Consider the following 17,643-nt stretch of genomic DNA (forward strand, 5'->3'; position numbering starts at 1 on the left):
GTCTCGTCCATTTTGCCCCACTGATCTTTGAGTAAAAATGGCACAAATCATCTGCTTGTCTATCCCACTGTAATGACAACACAAGTCACATGACACACATTAAAAATAAAACATTATCTTCATCCACACAGGGGATAGAATTCTTGTAATAATTTGGGTCTAAGTCTTAGATGTAAGTAGTGGTTGATAGCAGCTATCAACACCTTTCAATGTGGGGTGTCCCTCATCTCTGTTTTCCTCAGTCTTCCAATGGGATTTAAAATGTTGACACCCTCAATTACTTATCTCCCAGATGGAAAAAAAAAAGAAAGAAATCATTTAACAAGTTACAAGTCTGGGGAGAACAAGGGGACTTATGGAGACCCCAGCATGTGCAACATGCATAACCTACAAAAGCTGTAGAGTTTAAGAGACCTTCCACACCTGAATAGGCTAAGGCAGGAGCAATCACACAGGGAGCAGAGAGTACACAAAGCCCTAGTATGTGGCAAAGAGGGTAGCAGGGGTACACAGAGCACCTCATGACTCCTGCATATGGAAAGTACAGGAGACCAAGGTATATGGGAGAGGTCAGAGGGCTGTACATTGATCCTGACAAGAGGGAAAGAATGGAACAGGGAACATGGGGGAAGAGGAGAATGGGGCTGAGTCATATAGAACATGGAAGAGTCCTGGACATAAAGGGTTTCAGGGGGCAATAGAGTAAAATGGAGGCAAGAGAAACAAACATCTACTTAGGCAAAATGGGAAAGAGAGTATGAATGGTCTTGTAAACTAAAGATTATTACCATTGTTTCGAAATATGCTGAAACTAGCATAAACACAGTATTAGTAAATAAGAATGCCTTTTTGTAATAATAGGCAGGCAAAGTTCTTTAGGTAGATGTGATATATTTTATTAGACCAACTAAATAGTTGGAAAAAAGTTCTTTGCAAGCTTTCAGGCACAAACACCCTTCTTCAGGCACCGGGAGACTGCTGCTGTTATGAGTTCTCCAGGACAGAAAAAAGGCTAAACTAAACAAGTCTGTGAAGATGCAAATGAGTGGAAGTTTGAAAGACAAAGGGTAGAGATAGGAGGGGAGTGGGGGACAGAGGGAAAAGTGTGAAGGAATGTAGGTAGTCAGCAAAAGGCAGAGTCAGATGTAAGGCAGATGTAAGGCAGGTTGTAACATGTTATAAATTCAATGTCTATATTAAGTCCATAGGCAGACAAGGTTCTTTGGGTGAATCTGATATCTTTTATTAGACCAACTTAAATAGTTGGAAAACAATTATTAAGCAAACTTTTGGGTTCAAAAACCCTTCATCAGGCTAAGGAAGTTACAACCTACATCCCTATATTAAGTCCATGATTTTTTGTATTCAATAGATTTATGAAGTGAAGTTCGTAATAATACTAGCTCTAGTGTGGGAATTTCCATTAACAGAGCATGTTGTATGGAAAGGAGCTAGATTACATGTGAGATGGGGAGCTGTGCAGGCAGGGCTAGCCACCTATATGTGTGTGCATGGGTTAACTTACATGTTTAGTAGAGTTTATAACATAGATTAAAATTGTTTAGTATTTTATCTAGTGCATACAGTGCCGATATTCCTTAGCATCTGATTAGAAACTGGAACTACTAAAGACAAGATGCAAAAAATAGACCAGCTAAACCTTGTAGGCAAGTGTGTGTTTGAAGGAAATGCAGAAGTCAGGAGAAAATAGAAGCAAAAGTTTGAACAAATTCCCTGTACTGTGAGTGGTGCAGACAACAAAGATGAATGGCTGCAAACCAGCTTTATTTCTTTCTGTGGCTGGAGGAGAAACAATAGAGCAATTTAATGCTCATCAGTCTGAGGATGCAGCAGATAAAGAAAAAACAGAAATCTTAATAAATGTGTTTGAGGCATACTGTGCACCAAGGGAAAATGTGGCACAAGGCATACAGTTTTCATTCATTGTCAGCAGTCCCTAAGTACAAGCACAACTGATTTGCCTATTTACTAGAAGACTTCAATGAGTCTTTAGATAATGAGGGGGTTGATCAGAGATCCACATGTTCAACTGCATATGTGGCAAATACTTCTGGGAGGAAAGAGTTGATCCTGGTGATGTTGGATCACAGATCTCTCCCTTTGTCTCTCTCATCTATCTGCCTCCATAATGAGGTGATTTGCTCAAAATGATTGATGTCTTGTTGTACATCACAACACCACTGGGACCAATTAATTAGTTGAGTCTCCCAGGTGTTGGTGTTAATATTGCATTTTTTCAGATTGGCCTCCAAGTTGCTTTTGAATTATTTTTTGTGTGTGCACCTTTAAAGCAGAGGTTCCCAACCACCAGGCCACAGCCCAGAAGTGGGCTGTGAAGGGTTGGCTGCTGGGTCATGGCACAAGCCCCCCCTGCTCAGACCCCCACCTGTCTGCCCGGGCAAGTGGCATCCTCCACCAGCAGTCACATGTGGGGTTAAAGCTAGGCGGTGGGACAGCCCTGGGAGGGAAGCAGGCAACTCCATGCGCCCTGTCCCGCTCCTGTGATGATTCGCAGGTTGGGAACCACTGTTCTAGAGGGATGACCGTTGGTGAATTGGGAGTATAGGTTCTGTTATGGAGCTGGTTGTCAGGCATGTTTGACATGTCCTGTCCAATGAAGCTGGTGCTGTGTAAACAAAGCTTCAATCCTGGTGGCATTTGCTTGAGCCAGAACACTGTCATTCATTCTTTTCTTTCCCATTGATACTAAGGATTTTCTGAAGACACCACTGATGGATTCCAAAGTTTTCCAGTGTTTCTGATATGTCATCCAAGTTTCACACCCATACAACAGGTAGGGATGACAACGTATCTAAAAGCAGCACTGGCAAATTTTATCTGACATTGAATATTATTGTCTATGTTTATCTTTTAGGAAAGGTGGCTACCCAGATAGGGAAAATGCTCAATATTCTCTGAGGATTGCCTTCTAATTGTAATGTGTGGAGGAGCAGCTGGGTAGTTGGAGTGGGTTGGCAAAGTATTGATTTTTATGAAGTTGATGTTGAGTTCAAGAATCTGATATGCTTCATAGAAGCAATCAAAAGTGACCTGGAGCTCTTCAATTGAGTGGGCACACATGATACAATATTAAAGAATAGTAATGGAGGTCTTGGTTATCTTGAATTTGGAACATAACCAGTTGATGTTAAAGGGATACCCAGCCATGCAATAGTGGATGCTGAATTCAGATGAAAGTCTGTCACCATTGAGATGTGGAATAGCTGCAATACAGATAGAAAAGAATGCTGGCAATATATTCTTGCTTGACTGCAGTTCTAATAGTGAAGGGGTCTATTTTTGAGCCATTGCTTAGGATGGTTTCTGTCATATCATTGTGAAAGAACGGTAACAAATTTTGGTGGGCATCCAAATCCCATCACAATCTTCCATAAGATAACATAACATCTTCCATGTTAATTGAATCAAAGGTCTTAGTCAGGTCAATGAAGGCCCTTTAAAGATCTTGGTGTTGTTTGAGGCAATTCTCTTTGCAGCTGTCTAGAAAAAAAATCACATCTATTGTACCTCTGAGTGATCTGAAACCACTTTGGGATTCCGGTAGAATCTCCTCAGTGAGGAAAGTGAGTCTATTGATGAGAATGCAGATGAGGATCTTCCAGCTATAGACAGGAGAGCAATACCATGGTTATGGTTGCGATCTGATCTATCTCTGATGGAGATAGCAATCTATCTATGTATCTATCTATCATAGATTTCATAGATTTCATAGACATTAGGGCTGGAAGGGACTTCGGAAGATCATTGAGTCCAGCCCCCTGCCCCAGGGGTAGAAAGTCAGCTAGGGTCAAAGGATCCCAGCAAGTGTCCAAACATTTCTTAAAAGAGTCCAGAGTAGGTGCTTGCACCACCTCTGGAGGGAGTCTATTCCAAGCCTTGAGAACTCGGACAGTAAAGAAGTTTTTCCTTATGTCCAGCCTAAAATGGTCTTGGAGAAGTTTGTGACCATCGGACCTTGTCATCCCTTGGGACGCTCTGGTGAACAGACATTCCCCCAGATTCTGATGCACACCCCTGATGTACTTATAGACTGCCACTAGGTCACCCCTGAGCCTGCACTTTTCCAGGCTGAAGAGTCCCATGGCTCTCAGCCTCTTGTCATAAGGCCTATTCTCTTGCCCTCTGATCATGTGAATGGCTCTCCTCTGGACTCTCTCAAGCTTCTCTACATCCTTCTTGAATTGTGGAGCCCAGAATTGGATGCAGTACTCCAGCTGTGGCCTCACCAAGGCTGAGTACAGAGGGAGGATGACATCCTGAGATTTACTTGAGAAGCATCTACAGATGCAAGCCAGAGCTTGGTTTGCTTTACCTGCTGTGAAATAGCATTGATGGCTTATGTTCATCTTTTGGTCAGTCATGACCTCCAAGTCTCTTTCGGCCACGGTGCTAGTGAGTGAAGCGCTGCTGAGCCTATAAGTGTGCTGTGGGCTTTTTCTCCCAAGGTGGAGCACCTCGCATTTGTTGGTATTGAATGTCATCAGGTTTGTATCCACCCACTTTTTAAGCCTATCCAAATCAGCCTGGATCACCAGCCTATCCTCAGGTGTGGATGCTCTACCCCAAAATTTAGTGTTATCAGCAAACTTGGCCAGTTTACTTCTGACACCAGTATCCACATAGTTGATAAAGATGTTGAAGAGAACACGTCCAAGGATGAAGCCTTGGGGGACACTACTGGTCATGGAGTGCCATGATGATTCACTTCTGTTGGTGGGACACCAAATCAAAGGCTTTTTTAAAGTCCAGATATATGATATCTATCTATCTATCTATCTATCTATCTATCTATCTATCTATCTATCTATCTATCTATCTATCACTGTAAGTTACACAAAAAGGGAAAACAGAGAACAACATATCACAGGGTTAAAACTGACAACACAAACTTGTTAATTTGGGGAACTAGATGAATTCTTTATTGAAGATTGCATTGTATGTGGGATTGCATAATACTTATTGTGCGCAAGATTATTGAAATAAATTAATTTAATATTTGAACTTGCTTGGATCATTGAGCATTAAGCAGAGGAAAATATAATAAAAGGAGGACTGCGGGAGCCAGAAAAAATGTATACATTGACTAGTAAGACGATCCCCGAGTGAGGCAAAAGAGGGAAAGGGGCCAGGAGGCTTCCCTGGCTAACCAGAGAAATCCAGGGCAGCCTAAGGGACAAAAGGAGAGCACATAAAAAGTGGAAACAGGGAGAGATCACCAAAGATGAATATACCTCCTCTGCTCGTGCTTGCAGGGAGGCAGTTAGACAGGCCAAAGCTACCATCGAGCTGAGGATGGCAACCCAAGTAAAAGACAACAAGAAATTGTTTTTTAGATATATAGGGAGTAAAAGGAAGGCCCAGGGAGGAATAGGACCCCTGCTAAATGGGCAGAAACAATTGGTGACAGACAGGGGGGACAAGGCTGAACTCCTCAATGAGTTCTTTGCCTCAGTGTTCCTAAGTGAGGGGCACGACAAGTCTATCACTGGGGGTGTAGAAAGGCAGCAGCAAGGTGCCAGACTTCCATGCATAGACCCTGAGACGGTGCAGAGTCACTTGGAAGAACTGGATGCCTTTAAGTTGGCAGGCCCGGATGATCTCCATCCGAGGGTGCTGAAGGCACTGGCCGACATCATTGCAGAGCCACTGGCGGGAATATTTGAACGCTCGTGGTGCACGGGCCAAGTCCCGGAGGACTGGAAAAGGGCCAACGTGGTCCCCATTTTCAAGAAGGGGTGAAGGAGGACCTGGGCAACTATAGGCCAGTCAGTCTCACCTCCATCCTTGGCAAAGTCTTTGAAAAAATTATCAAGGCTCACATTTGTGAGAGCCTGGCAGGACAAATTATGCTGAGGGGAAATCAGCGCGGGCTCATGGCAGGTAGATCGTGCCTGACCAATCTAGTTTCTTTTTATGACCAGGTTACGAAACGCCTGGACACAGGAGGAGGGGTGGATGTTGTATACTTAGACTTCAGGAAGGCCTTCGATATGGTATCCCACCCCATACTGGTGAACAAGTTAAGAGGCTGTGACTTGGATGACTACACAGTCTGGTGGGTGGCGAATTGGCTGGAGGGTCGCACCCAGAGAGTCGTGGTGGATGGGTCGGTTTCGACCTGGAAGGGTGTGGGCAGTGGGGTCCTGCAGGGTTCGGTCCTTGGACCGATACTCTTTAATGTCTTCATCAGTAACTTGGACAAGGGAGTCAAATGTACTCTGTCCAAGTTTGCAGATGACACAAAGCTATGGGGAGATGTAGACACGCCGGAGGGCAGGGAACAGCTGCAAGCAGATCTGGACAGGTTGGACAAGTGGGAAGAAAACAACAGAATGCAGTTCAACAAGGAGAAATGCAAAGTGCTGCACCTAGGGAGGAAAAATGTCCAGCACACCTACAGCCTAGGGAATGACCTGCTGGGTGGCACGGAAGTGGAAAGGGATCTTGGAGTCCTAGTGGACTCCAAGATGAACATGAGTCGGCAGTGTGACGAAGCCATCAGAAAAGCCAATGGCACTTTATCGTGCATCAGCAGATGCATGACGAATAGGTCCAGGGAGGTGATACTTCCCCTCTATCGGGCACTGGTCAGACCGCAGTTGGAGTACTGCATGCAATTCTGGGCGCCACACTTCAAGAAGGATGCGGATAACCTGGAGAGGGTCCAGAGAAGGGCCACTCGTATGGTTAAGGGCCTGCAGACCAAGCCTTATGAGGAGAGACTAGAGAAACTGGACCTTTTCAGCCTCCGCAAGAGAAGGTTGAGAGGCGACCTTGTGGCCGCCTATAAGTTCATCACGGGGGCACAGAAGGGAATTGGTGAGTATTTATTCACCAAGGTGCCCCCGGGGGTTACAAGAAATAATGGCCGCAAGCTAGCAGAGAGCAGATTTAGATTGGACATTAGGAAGAACTTCTTCACAGTTCGAGTGGCCAGGGTCTGGAACGGGCTCCCAAGGGAGGTGGTGCTCTCCCCTACCTACCCTGGGGGTCTTCAAGAGGAGGTTAGATGAGCATCTAGCTGGGGTCATCTAGACCCAGCATTCTTTCCTGCTTATGCAGGGGGTCGGACTTGATGATCTATTGAGGTCCCTTCCGATCCTAACATCTATGAATCTATGAATCTATGAAAGTAAACTCATATCTAATAAACAGTCAAAAGTATAGCCAAGGACCAAAAAGCAGTCTCCCACCAACAAAGACTTGAAGGCAAAAAGAAAAAAAAAGGAAAAAAGAATTAAAGAGAAAACAGAGATCAAGAATGTTTTAAATGTGGGCAAAGCCATGTCATAACTGACTGCATAAGGGGAAGACTAAAACCATTTTTCCAAAATATGCCATTCGAGAAAGGAAAAGCCCCAGGGTAAGCAGATTTTAGCTTTTAAAGAGACAGATAAGCAATTCACAAAATGTGTTGCTAAGTATCAGTGGCGAAGGATAGGGAGTGCACAGGGGTGCATGTGAACCCCCTGAGAGCACCAGTGCACCCCCTGCCAGGCAGTGCTCCCCGCTTAGGTGATGGGCAGGGGAAGCAGGCGGGAGCACTGGTACATCCCCTGCGAGTGCTGGCTGGGGAGTGGGGGCACCAGGTGAAGTGCTGCTGGCACTTTTGGGAGTGCTGTGGCTGCCACCAGGAGCACTGCTTGTATTTCCCGGTTGATGCGATCGGTCACAGGGAGACACTTTTTCCCCCAGTCGCTGACTGGTCAATGGGGGGCCACATGCCCTTCCTGACTCAGCACCAGTTGCCCATTCTAAGTATGTTGAATACAGTGCCTTGTAAGAACGAGTGGATCTCCTTACTGATTGCAAAATAGAGAGATTTATTATTGTTACATGCATATAAACCAATATAATGGGAAATACTGTAACAAGGAGGGAACATTTCCAGTTACCTACAGTAGAAGAAACATTGGCAGAGGTAGATAGCATTGTCAGGTTAAAAAAGGGACCAAACAAATTCATACATGATGGTTCTATTAATAGCTGTTGAATGGATCAGTTGGACATATTTCCTCTGGCATCTCTAAACCAATAACTGTGGATGCCAGGGAGGGTAATGGATTAGGAGGCAGACCACTTAAATCTATGCAGTTCAATGCTCTTCCTCTAGTATCTACTTCTGCCACTGTCAGAGACAGGATACTGAGCTAGATGAACTATTTGTCTAACCCAATATGATATTTCTTATGTTCTTCTATAAGGGAAAGATTTACCAAACTTCCTTTTGGTATCTGTTTAATTCCTGAAGTGTATCAAAAGAGCGATACAACAGACATATGAAGGTCTGGAAAGCACTGAATATTATATAAAGGCAGTCCTCGCACTTACAATGGGCTATGTTCCTGGAAAAGGTGCTGTAAGTCGAAACGATGTAAGTAGAATCTGATTTTCCCATAGAAACAATGTTATACTAGGGAGTTATGTTCCTGACCAAGGGCCTGATGCTCAACTTTTTATAGAAATGACCATAAACACCATATTTAAATCAACTATTTAATTTTATTTAATCAGAAGGCGAAGGAACACCTTCACCAGGGTCATGGAATGAGCTTCTTTGGGGAGATTTTTGGGGAGACTTAGGGTCACTTGATGGCTTTTTGAGAAAGTGATCCAGGGATGCTTGTTTTACTGTCCTCTTTTTCTCATTGTAAATTTCACTGTAGCACGCATAGACATTACAGATCAAGTTGATGGTCCTTGAGCTGTGTTTGAGGTTGGGATCCATTTTTTTCAAAAATTGCCATTGCAGCTTCTAAATGCTTGAAGGCCTCACTCATCTGCTTTGTTGTCATGGTACTTTGAGCAGGACTCTCTTGCATTTGGGCCTGATTTTCTGCCTTCCTTTGCTCCTCAAGATGGACAAGCTCTTCACTGGTCAGTTCCTGGGAATGAGAGGCCAGCAGCTCCTCAGCATCTTCTGTTTCAACTAGCTGTAGCTGGCCAGCCATGTTCACAACATCAGTAGTGACTTCATTCAAATCCTTCAAATCCTTGGAAATCATAGTCAAATTCTGGACACAGTTTTTTCCAGATACCATTGAGGTTGGATTCCTTAACCTCCTTCCAAGATTCTCCAGTGTTCTTCACTGCATCCAGGATGTTAAAGCCCTTCCAGAATTCCTTGAGGGCTGGTCCACCTTCCTGGTCTGTGATACTGATGGCCCGGGCAAAGGTTCTTCTAAGGTAGTAAGTCTTAAAGGATGAAATGACCCCCTGGTCCACAGGCTGGGTCAGCAATGTTGTGTTGGGGGGGCAAGAAAACAACCTTGATGTTAGGGTCTAAATCTGCAAGGTGTGCAGGATGTCCAGGGACATTGTCTAAAATTAACAATGCCTTATGCACAAGGTTGTTCCTCTCTCAATAATTCTGAACAGTCAGCACAAAATAGTCAGTGAACCATTCTTCAAAAAGGGCCCTAGTCACCCAAGCTTTACAATTTGATTTCCAGATGACTGGAAGGCTGCCTTTAGCATAACCCTTAAGTGCTCTTGGATTTTTGGAGTGATAAACAAGCAAGGGTTTGAATTGAAATCACCTGCAGCATTTGAACCAAGCAAAAGGGTAAGCCTATCTTTAGCTGCTTTAAAACCAGGCATAGTTTTTTCTTGTTGGGTGATGTATGTCCTGTTCTTCCAGAACAGCCCAGTCTTGTCGACATTGAAGACTTGCCTGGCACAATAACCTCCCTCTTCAATGATTTTAGCCATTTTTTTAGGAAAATCTTGAGCTGCAGACTTATTAGCACTAGCAGCTTCACTTTGCACCTTGATGTTATGCAAGGCATACCTGCCTTTAAAACACGTGAACCAACCCTTACTCGCACCCAATTTTTCATCCTTGGATTCCCTCACCATGTTGTTGCTTCACAGTGTCAAAAGACTCAAAGCCTTGGCTTGAATGTTGGCTGAACTCAAAGGCACACAGCACTAAATTTGATCCAGAATCCACAAAATCAAGTCTTTCCATCTCAGCCACAAGTTCTGCATGTTGCTTTATAATAGTGGATTGCAATGAGGCCGCACTTTTAATTTCACCACTTATTTTTTCCTTTTCCCTAATAATAGTTTGCACAGTAGTATGAGCTAGGTCCAATCACCTACCGATTTCAGTTGGTGACAAGCCACTCTCGCTAAGTTTGATCACATTGGCTTTCACTTCTAATGTGATGGCTTTTCTCCATTTCTTATTAGAACACTCACCATCACTAGAGCACTGCCTTTTCCTTTTATCAGCCATTTTTAAGGACTGAATATAAGAAACATCAGGAAGCAGAAACCCCTGCACTAAGAAACATCAGGAAGCCACTAAGCAGAAACCCGCACACTAAGAAACATCAGGAAACACAGACGGTCATACAAAATACAGGCAGTCCTTACACTTACAGCAGGAAGCAGACTGAATACAGTACTGAATATAAAAAAGCTTAACACTAAGCACTAAGAATCCAAGAACCTGAAGAATACAAGAATATAAAAAACTTGTATGTGTATATGTATGTCTGTGAGAGAGATTACCATCTTATCAGCCCAGTGATTTACTTGGTTGGTACAAACTGTCCAGCACAGAGGGAGTTAAATGCAGCAGGAGGGATGAGTGAGTGCTGAGCCGGGAAGAGACTTAACTCTGCTGCTGCCACCACACAAGCTCCCTGTGCATTACCATCGTTGGTGGTTGTAGCAGAAGAAAAATTCTCTGTGACCCTCCTCACTCCCCTCTCTACCCTGCTCAGGGTGCCAGAATTCCCAGTTACACCTCTGTGTTTTCTCTATAAGACAGAAAAGTGCTTCAGCCAAAACTTTTTCTTGGTCCTATAAGATTCTGTTTAGGTTTCACTGTATTTGTAGGTCATTCTCTTTCTGCTTCAGCCTACCAAAAAGCTAGCAAATCCCAAGTTGCAGGGTATCATTTTTTTATCAAGGGGATTTCCTTCTCTTAGACTGGAGCTCCCTTATTAAATGAAGCTGCTCTGATAATCTTTCTGTAATGCTGAATTTCAGAGAGCTACAAAAAAGTCTCTTATTAACAGCCATATTCCCTTTCCATACAGGAGAATCTTAGCTTTTGATAAAGTAAATGAATACATTTTTAGATCTTTTCTGCAGAGGTGCAAGGGTGCAAATCAAGACAGCAACTGGCACCTATAATAAAAAATCTACAGTGCACCACAACCAGCAAGGCTTGTTTTGCAATGACTGCCTCACAGCAGTAATATAGGAACTGAAAACAGATGAGAGAAAGAAAAGAACGCAGGCAAAAATACCAGATTAAAGGTTTTTCCCTTCATTTGGTGTTTGGTATGAGTGGGATTCAGAGGCATGAGGGAGTGGGGGCAGAGAGGATGGAACATATTATAAAGGTCATCCTTCAGGGTTTCCTGGCAATTATCCTCTCAGGTAGGATGGGAAATAGAAAAAGAGTGAATCCCCACTGACTTCACAGATACAGGGGATCTACAAAGTGGGGAACCCCCACCTGCACAGCAGAAAGATGATTCCCCTGGAGGTGCTACCCCTCACCCTCTCTGAGCTGTCCAGCTTTTACATGGTGCTGCTAATAGATACAACTCTTCAGGGACTCTGTTTAGAACGAGGGTTGGAGCAGAGGCCAATGAGGACAAGCATGGTTGTTTATGGCATTTCATTTGTACTTTCAAGATAAATGCTTATCCCCCTCCTTCTACCTTCGTATTCCCTCACTTTACATCTCTGCAGCCCATAACATGGTAAGAAGAAAGAGTGCCTGACTATAACCCAGTGATGAGGGCTGGGGGAATCCTAGGTTCCAATGTGAGGACTTTTTACACACATTATCTAATTCAGCAGTTCTCAGACTTTTTGGACTTGTGCTCCCCTCCATAATTTTTGTGAACTGAGTGGTGCCCAATATGAAAAATGAATTTATATGCTACAATGCTTAACTCCTTACAGAGGGGCTAGGCAATAGGGTAGGAGATTGGCCAGGCAGACACAAGTCTGAACCTGCATTTATCTGCCTATTTTCTCACACCTCAGCACACCCTTCAAAGGATCTGGCAGCGGACAAGGGTGCTGCAGCACCCTGGCTGAGAATCACTGATCTAATGACTATTTAATGCAAAATGCATGAACAATCAATGACGCAGAGATCAGAACCAGGACCCCAGCATCTCCCAGGGGATTGCTCTCATTTTTTAGGCCACAGAATCATATTCCCTCTTGCTTATTCCCTCCTCTGGTCTGATGAGTCTTACATTCCTTTCTAAACAGTGAGTCAGCTTCAATTAGCCTAGTTTTAGCCTTTGGCTTCATAATTAAGGCACTCACATAGGAGATAGGAGGTGTGGGTTTGAACCCCCTCAGGCTGAGGAGGATGTAGAACCCAGTCTGCCATTTCCTGGGCAGGTGCTCTAACACAGGAGTGCTCAACCTGCAGCCGATAGCCCAGATTTGGCCTACAGAGCCATGTCACTGGGCTCACAGGTCTCCATGGGCTCTGAAAATTTGGCAGTGTGGGACAGGTGGCAGCATGAATTGCAGGATCTCCACAGGCCAGATAGCATGGACCTGTACACTAGATCAGGGCAGAGGAGGGCCTGACCCAGGCATGTAGTGCCCAATCTGCACACTCAGGGCCTAGCCTAAGTGGTGTAGGACCCCATCCAGGGGACTGGGGCCTGATCTGGACACACTGGGCCCAACAATGCATGCTGAACCTATCCCAGCTGCAGATGGGTTCCACACTACTCATCCAGCCTACAGGGCCAAAAGTTTGAGCACCACTTCTCTAACCACCAGGCCATTATGTAAAAAGAGAGTAGATGCACCACCATAACTCCTGGCTGTATTTTAAAAGGCAAGAAAAGAATGAGCGAGTCCTCTGTACCCAAAAGGATGACATAGGCAGGAGTGCAGGCAGAGCTTTCATACTGAACCGCAGCTCTGAGTCAGAGGCTGAAGCATTGGAGAGAGATGAGATTCCAGATGTCCCTCTCTTCTACACTTTATGTTGGTGTGATGTGTACCTGGCTCTGCAGCTAAGGATTGTGAATCATTCTAGGTGCCTCTCTCTGTTCAGTCTTGTAGGAATCTAGTTGGGATTTGTTAATATGCTCCTAGAGTAAGCGCATAAAAGACAGGCATGGAGATGTTGAGTGTTTCTGAACTTAAATTTCTTTATGGAACTTGTCTCACTGAAGAAAAAACAAAAACAAAAACAAAAATCCTTTATCAACTATTTTTGCCTGGCTTTATTCCTTTCTCTTTTGTTCTCAGTTATGATGTAGTTATCATTTCTGTAAGACAGCTACTGCAAGCCTTCATCTTGTAGCTCTTAAGTTACTATGGTAGTTTGGAAAATGCTATCCATAACTTCTAATGGTATCTAGGAACTTACATTCATTTTCTTTGTGCATATCATATGCCTCCTGAAGTCAAAACCTAGCAACTGCTAAACAAGTAACCCATTGCCTTGCCTTCTTTACAGCAGGGAAATTTTCTAAAATTTCCACATTGCTGTCAATACTGATTCATCGTAACTGGTGGTAGCAATGTTGTGAGGCCTTCAGTAAATGAAAAGACTGTGGCTTAGGCTATATAATGCTGTGTCATGAAACCCGGCTCAAAGCAGTTCTAAGCAAAACCAGTACTGAAAAGGCTGCTGTAGTCAGGAGCCTGTAGTCCAGCGCTCCAATGGGGCTAACAGTGCTTGAGCTGAACTGGTGTTAGCAAAAGAGACAAAGCTTGAGAACGTTTTCCTAATATAGGTAAGTCTGGAGAGTTTAGGATTCACTCTGCCCCCAAAACTAAGTAATATAATTATCTAAATATCAGACAACAGACTTGTCTTAATGTTTACCTTGCCAGGAAACCTGCATCTCAAAATGTATTTACTTAGCAAGGAAACACCACTACCTCAATAAATTGGTATGGTACTGTATTTGCTCGCATACAATTTGTTTACATTTGCCAGGATATAATACACACCAGGCAAAATGAAGGAAAAAAAAAAGATCTTTCCTTGTCGCAGGTAATTGAATAGTAGCAGCTGGGGAGCCAAGCACCTCATTGTTCTGTTCCCTGTGGATTGCTGCAGATTTTAATTTTAGTTTTACCTGTATGTGGCAGAACCTGCTCTTACCATATTTTTGCATATAATGCACATTCCATTTCCCAGCAGCTGTTTTTTGGGGACAAGGTACATGTTGTAAGAAAATACAATATTCCTAGTGCCCCTCCTTTCAAGACAAGATATAGATCTGAGTTATATTTGGAAGTTGGGTTTTTTTCTTCCAAAGTTATTTTTAATTTTTCTTCCTTTTAATCTCCTTCCATTCTAGCTGGAACCTCTCAAGACAAGGCCTTAGACACTGACCCATCCCTTAACTCAAGGTCTGGATATAGAAACAAATTTTTTATTCCTAGGATTTGTTGGAATAACTGGGAAAAAAGCACAAGTATTAATGGATTGAAGTCAGACCATTAGGAGGTCTAGACCAGGGTTTCACAGGGGTCTGCTCAGGGCCTAGTGCTGTTTAAGATTTATATTAATTATTTGAATGAAGGAGTAGAGTTTACTGATCAGATTTTCAAATGACAAAACTGGGAGGGGGTATAAATACTCTGAAGGATAGAACTAGAATTCAAAGGGTCTTGACAAGTAGAACTGGGCACTAGAAAAAAATAAAAATCAGTGCAGACAAATGTAAGGAGCTACACTTCATGAAGAAGAAACAAATGCTAAAATAAAGGGGATAGGTGGCTCAAAAGTAGTATTGGTGAGAAGGATCTGAGGATTACAGTTGACCACAAATTTAACATGAGCCAGCAACGTGATGCTGTTGCAAAAAACCAAATGCAATTTTGACTTGTATTAACAAAAGCATGAGATGCAAGACATGAAGTGAGAGTACCTCTCTACTCAGCACTCAGAACTGGATGTAGTACTTAGAGTTACTCACTGCATTATAAAAAAAATAAAGATGTAGATGATCCAGAGGCAAGTGATGAAGATGAAAAGGAATTGGAATGTGCATCATACAAGGAAAAGTTGAAGGAACTAGATACATTTAATAAGAAGAAAAGAGATGGGCGGCATGATAGCAATTTTCTACTGTCTGGAAGACTGGCACAAAGAAGTTGGAGAAAAATTACCCCCCTCTCCCTGCCACCTTAGCACTAGACAGTGGGTTTAAACTACAGCAAAAAACAGATTTAAATAAAATTTCAGGAACTACTTCCTACAGTAGGAACAGTAGAAAGACACTAAGATAGTGGAACCAGCTGTCCAGGGAAACTGTAGAATCTCCTTCATTAGCAGTCTTCAAGAAGCAACTGGACAGGCATCTGTCTGGGATGATTTACAAACACTGCATCCTGTACCTGTGCAGGTGGTCTGGAGTATATGACACTTGGCAATCCCTTCTCAATTTATGGTTTTGTAATAACAGTTAACAAGTAAACAACTAAATATTGTAGTACCTTTCTCTAATAATCTTGCAGCATTCCATCAATTCTGTGAACTGAATTCTTCACCCACTAGTAAAATGCAGGCACCTCAGCAACATAGCAAAGCAAGTGTTTACTGGTATATAACCACAAAGCAAGAGTTCACAGGATCCAAAGGAAAAGACTCCATAAAATCTAAAATGCAAGGAAAATTTAGGGAGGAACAATAAATAACCAGGGAATGAGGATGTCATTGGAATTAGCAGCCCCACTCTTTTGTGACAGCCTGGTGCACTAGTTGTGCTGACAGCAAAAGGTCAGGACTGTAACTGCATGTTTCATCCCAAGAACTACGCAATACACATTTGCCATACCTACCAGCTAAATGCATCAGTATAGTCAAATGTTCCTATCCTTACAACATAAGAATATAAGAACTGCGAAAGATAGAAGAAGCATATAGGAAACAGGGCACATGTAGAATGATTATTTCCCTGTCTGACCCTTCTAGTCACTATCAATAGGTTGTACCCCTGACTGTTGTGTTTAATCACTTTTGACTGACTTGTTCTCCACCAACTTATCTGCCAGTAATTGCTTTTTAAATCTAATTAGGCTGTTGTCTTCCTCAACATCCTATGGCATGAAGTTCCATATATTGATTATTACATAATGGATCACTTCCTTTTATTTAAGTCTGCAGTCTGATAATTTCATCAGGTGCCCCCTAGTCCTGGTATCACGAGACACACTAAATAAGAGTTCCCCGCTCAGTTTTTCCCACATCTTTTACAATAACATATCCTTTCCCCTCAAATCATAACTTTTTTCTAAGATGAAGAGTCCCAATCTTTTCAGTCTTGCTTCATGTGAAAGCTGTTTCATACCTCCAGTATACTTTGTTGTCCTTCTCAATTATGTTTCTAGTTCTAGTATATCCTTTCTGATACGTGGTGTCTAGCAATCCAGCTGGTATACAAGTTGTGCTGCATCACAGATTTATATAATGGCATACAGATGTTTTCTGTTTTATTTTCAATTCTTTTCCTAACAATTCCTCTACAATTCTATTTGCCTTTTTGACCACTGCTGCTCACTGAGCCAATGTTTTCTCCAAATTCTCCAAAATGAGTCCAAGATCTCTTTCCTGGGTGCTATTAGTTAATTGAAAGTCCGTCAGTGAATATGGATTATTAAGGCAATTTTCCCCCGGTATGCATTACTTTGCACATATAACATGTTGTTTTACCTGCCACTTTATTGACCCTTCAGTCAATTTTGCGAGGTCACTTTGCAATTCTTCACAATCAGCTTTAGATTTGACTACCTGGAACAACTTTGTCACTTTATTATTAACCTGTTTTGACCACTTTAGCACAAGAAATCTGTCCTAGAGTGGTGCTTTCATCATCACTCTCAAAAAGCTGTTTAATGGTGAGTACTTAGAGCAGTTATTGTACATTAAATATATTGTCCCTATACATGATGTGAATTAAATAAAACTATTATTTAAACTCATAAGTAATGAGTATTAACAGCTGTGAAATATATCAATGGTTTGTTCCATGGTCATTGCCCAACTAAAGTATAACAAACTGTTGTCATAATCAGTTGGATGTGTGTAATACAAAGCTAGTAATCCTTGTTAAATGTGGACTTTGCTGATCAGCGCATGTTTTATTTTTCTTACAATAACCAAATCTTAATTATTAAGTGAAGATTTGAGACTCTTAAATGGAGTTAAAGGAGCCAAGTTCTGTCAGTTTCAGGGCAAAAATTGCCTCATGAAACTCAGGGCAGATGATCCAAGTTTAAAAGGCTAAAGGAAGTAGTCCCGCCCCCCGCCATCCAGATCTGCCAAAGATGAGAATAAAGGTCCCAGTGCTTTTTGGAAATTTGTATAAAGATACCAGTAATGCCAATAGGATTACACTGGTATAAACTTGTGTAATAAAACCTTCCAGAGCCATCTGGGTTCTTCTACTTTTCTATCATTTCTGGCAATAAAGACTTGCAACTGGGATCTAGCAGATTATTTTTTCTAAAGATCGCCATATTTAAATCAGAGTATTTAAGAAGAAGAGCATATAAGAGTATTAAAAAGGTCTGCTGAATAATTCTTCAAATCATTAACAAATTAGTAAAACAAGCAGGAAAGCAAAATCCCAGTTTAAA

The sequence above is a fragment of the Alligator mississippiensis genome, chromosome 1 (genome assembly GCF_030867095.1).
Source record: "Alligator mississippiensis isolate rAllMis1 chromosome 1, rAllMis1, whole genome shotgun sequence".
NCBI lineage: Eukaryota > Metazoa > Chordata > Crocodylia > Alligatoridae > Alligator > Alligator mississippiensis.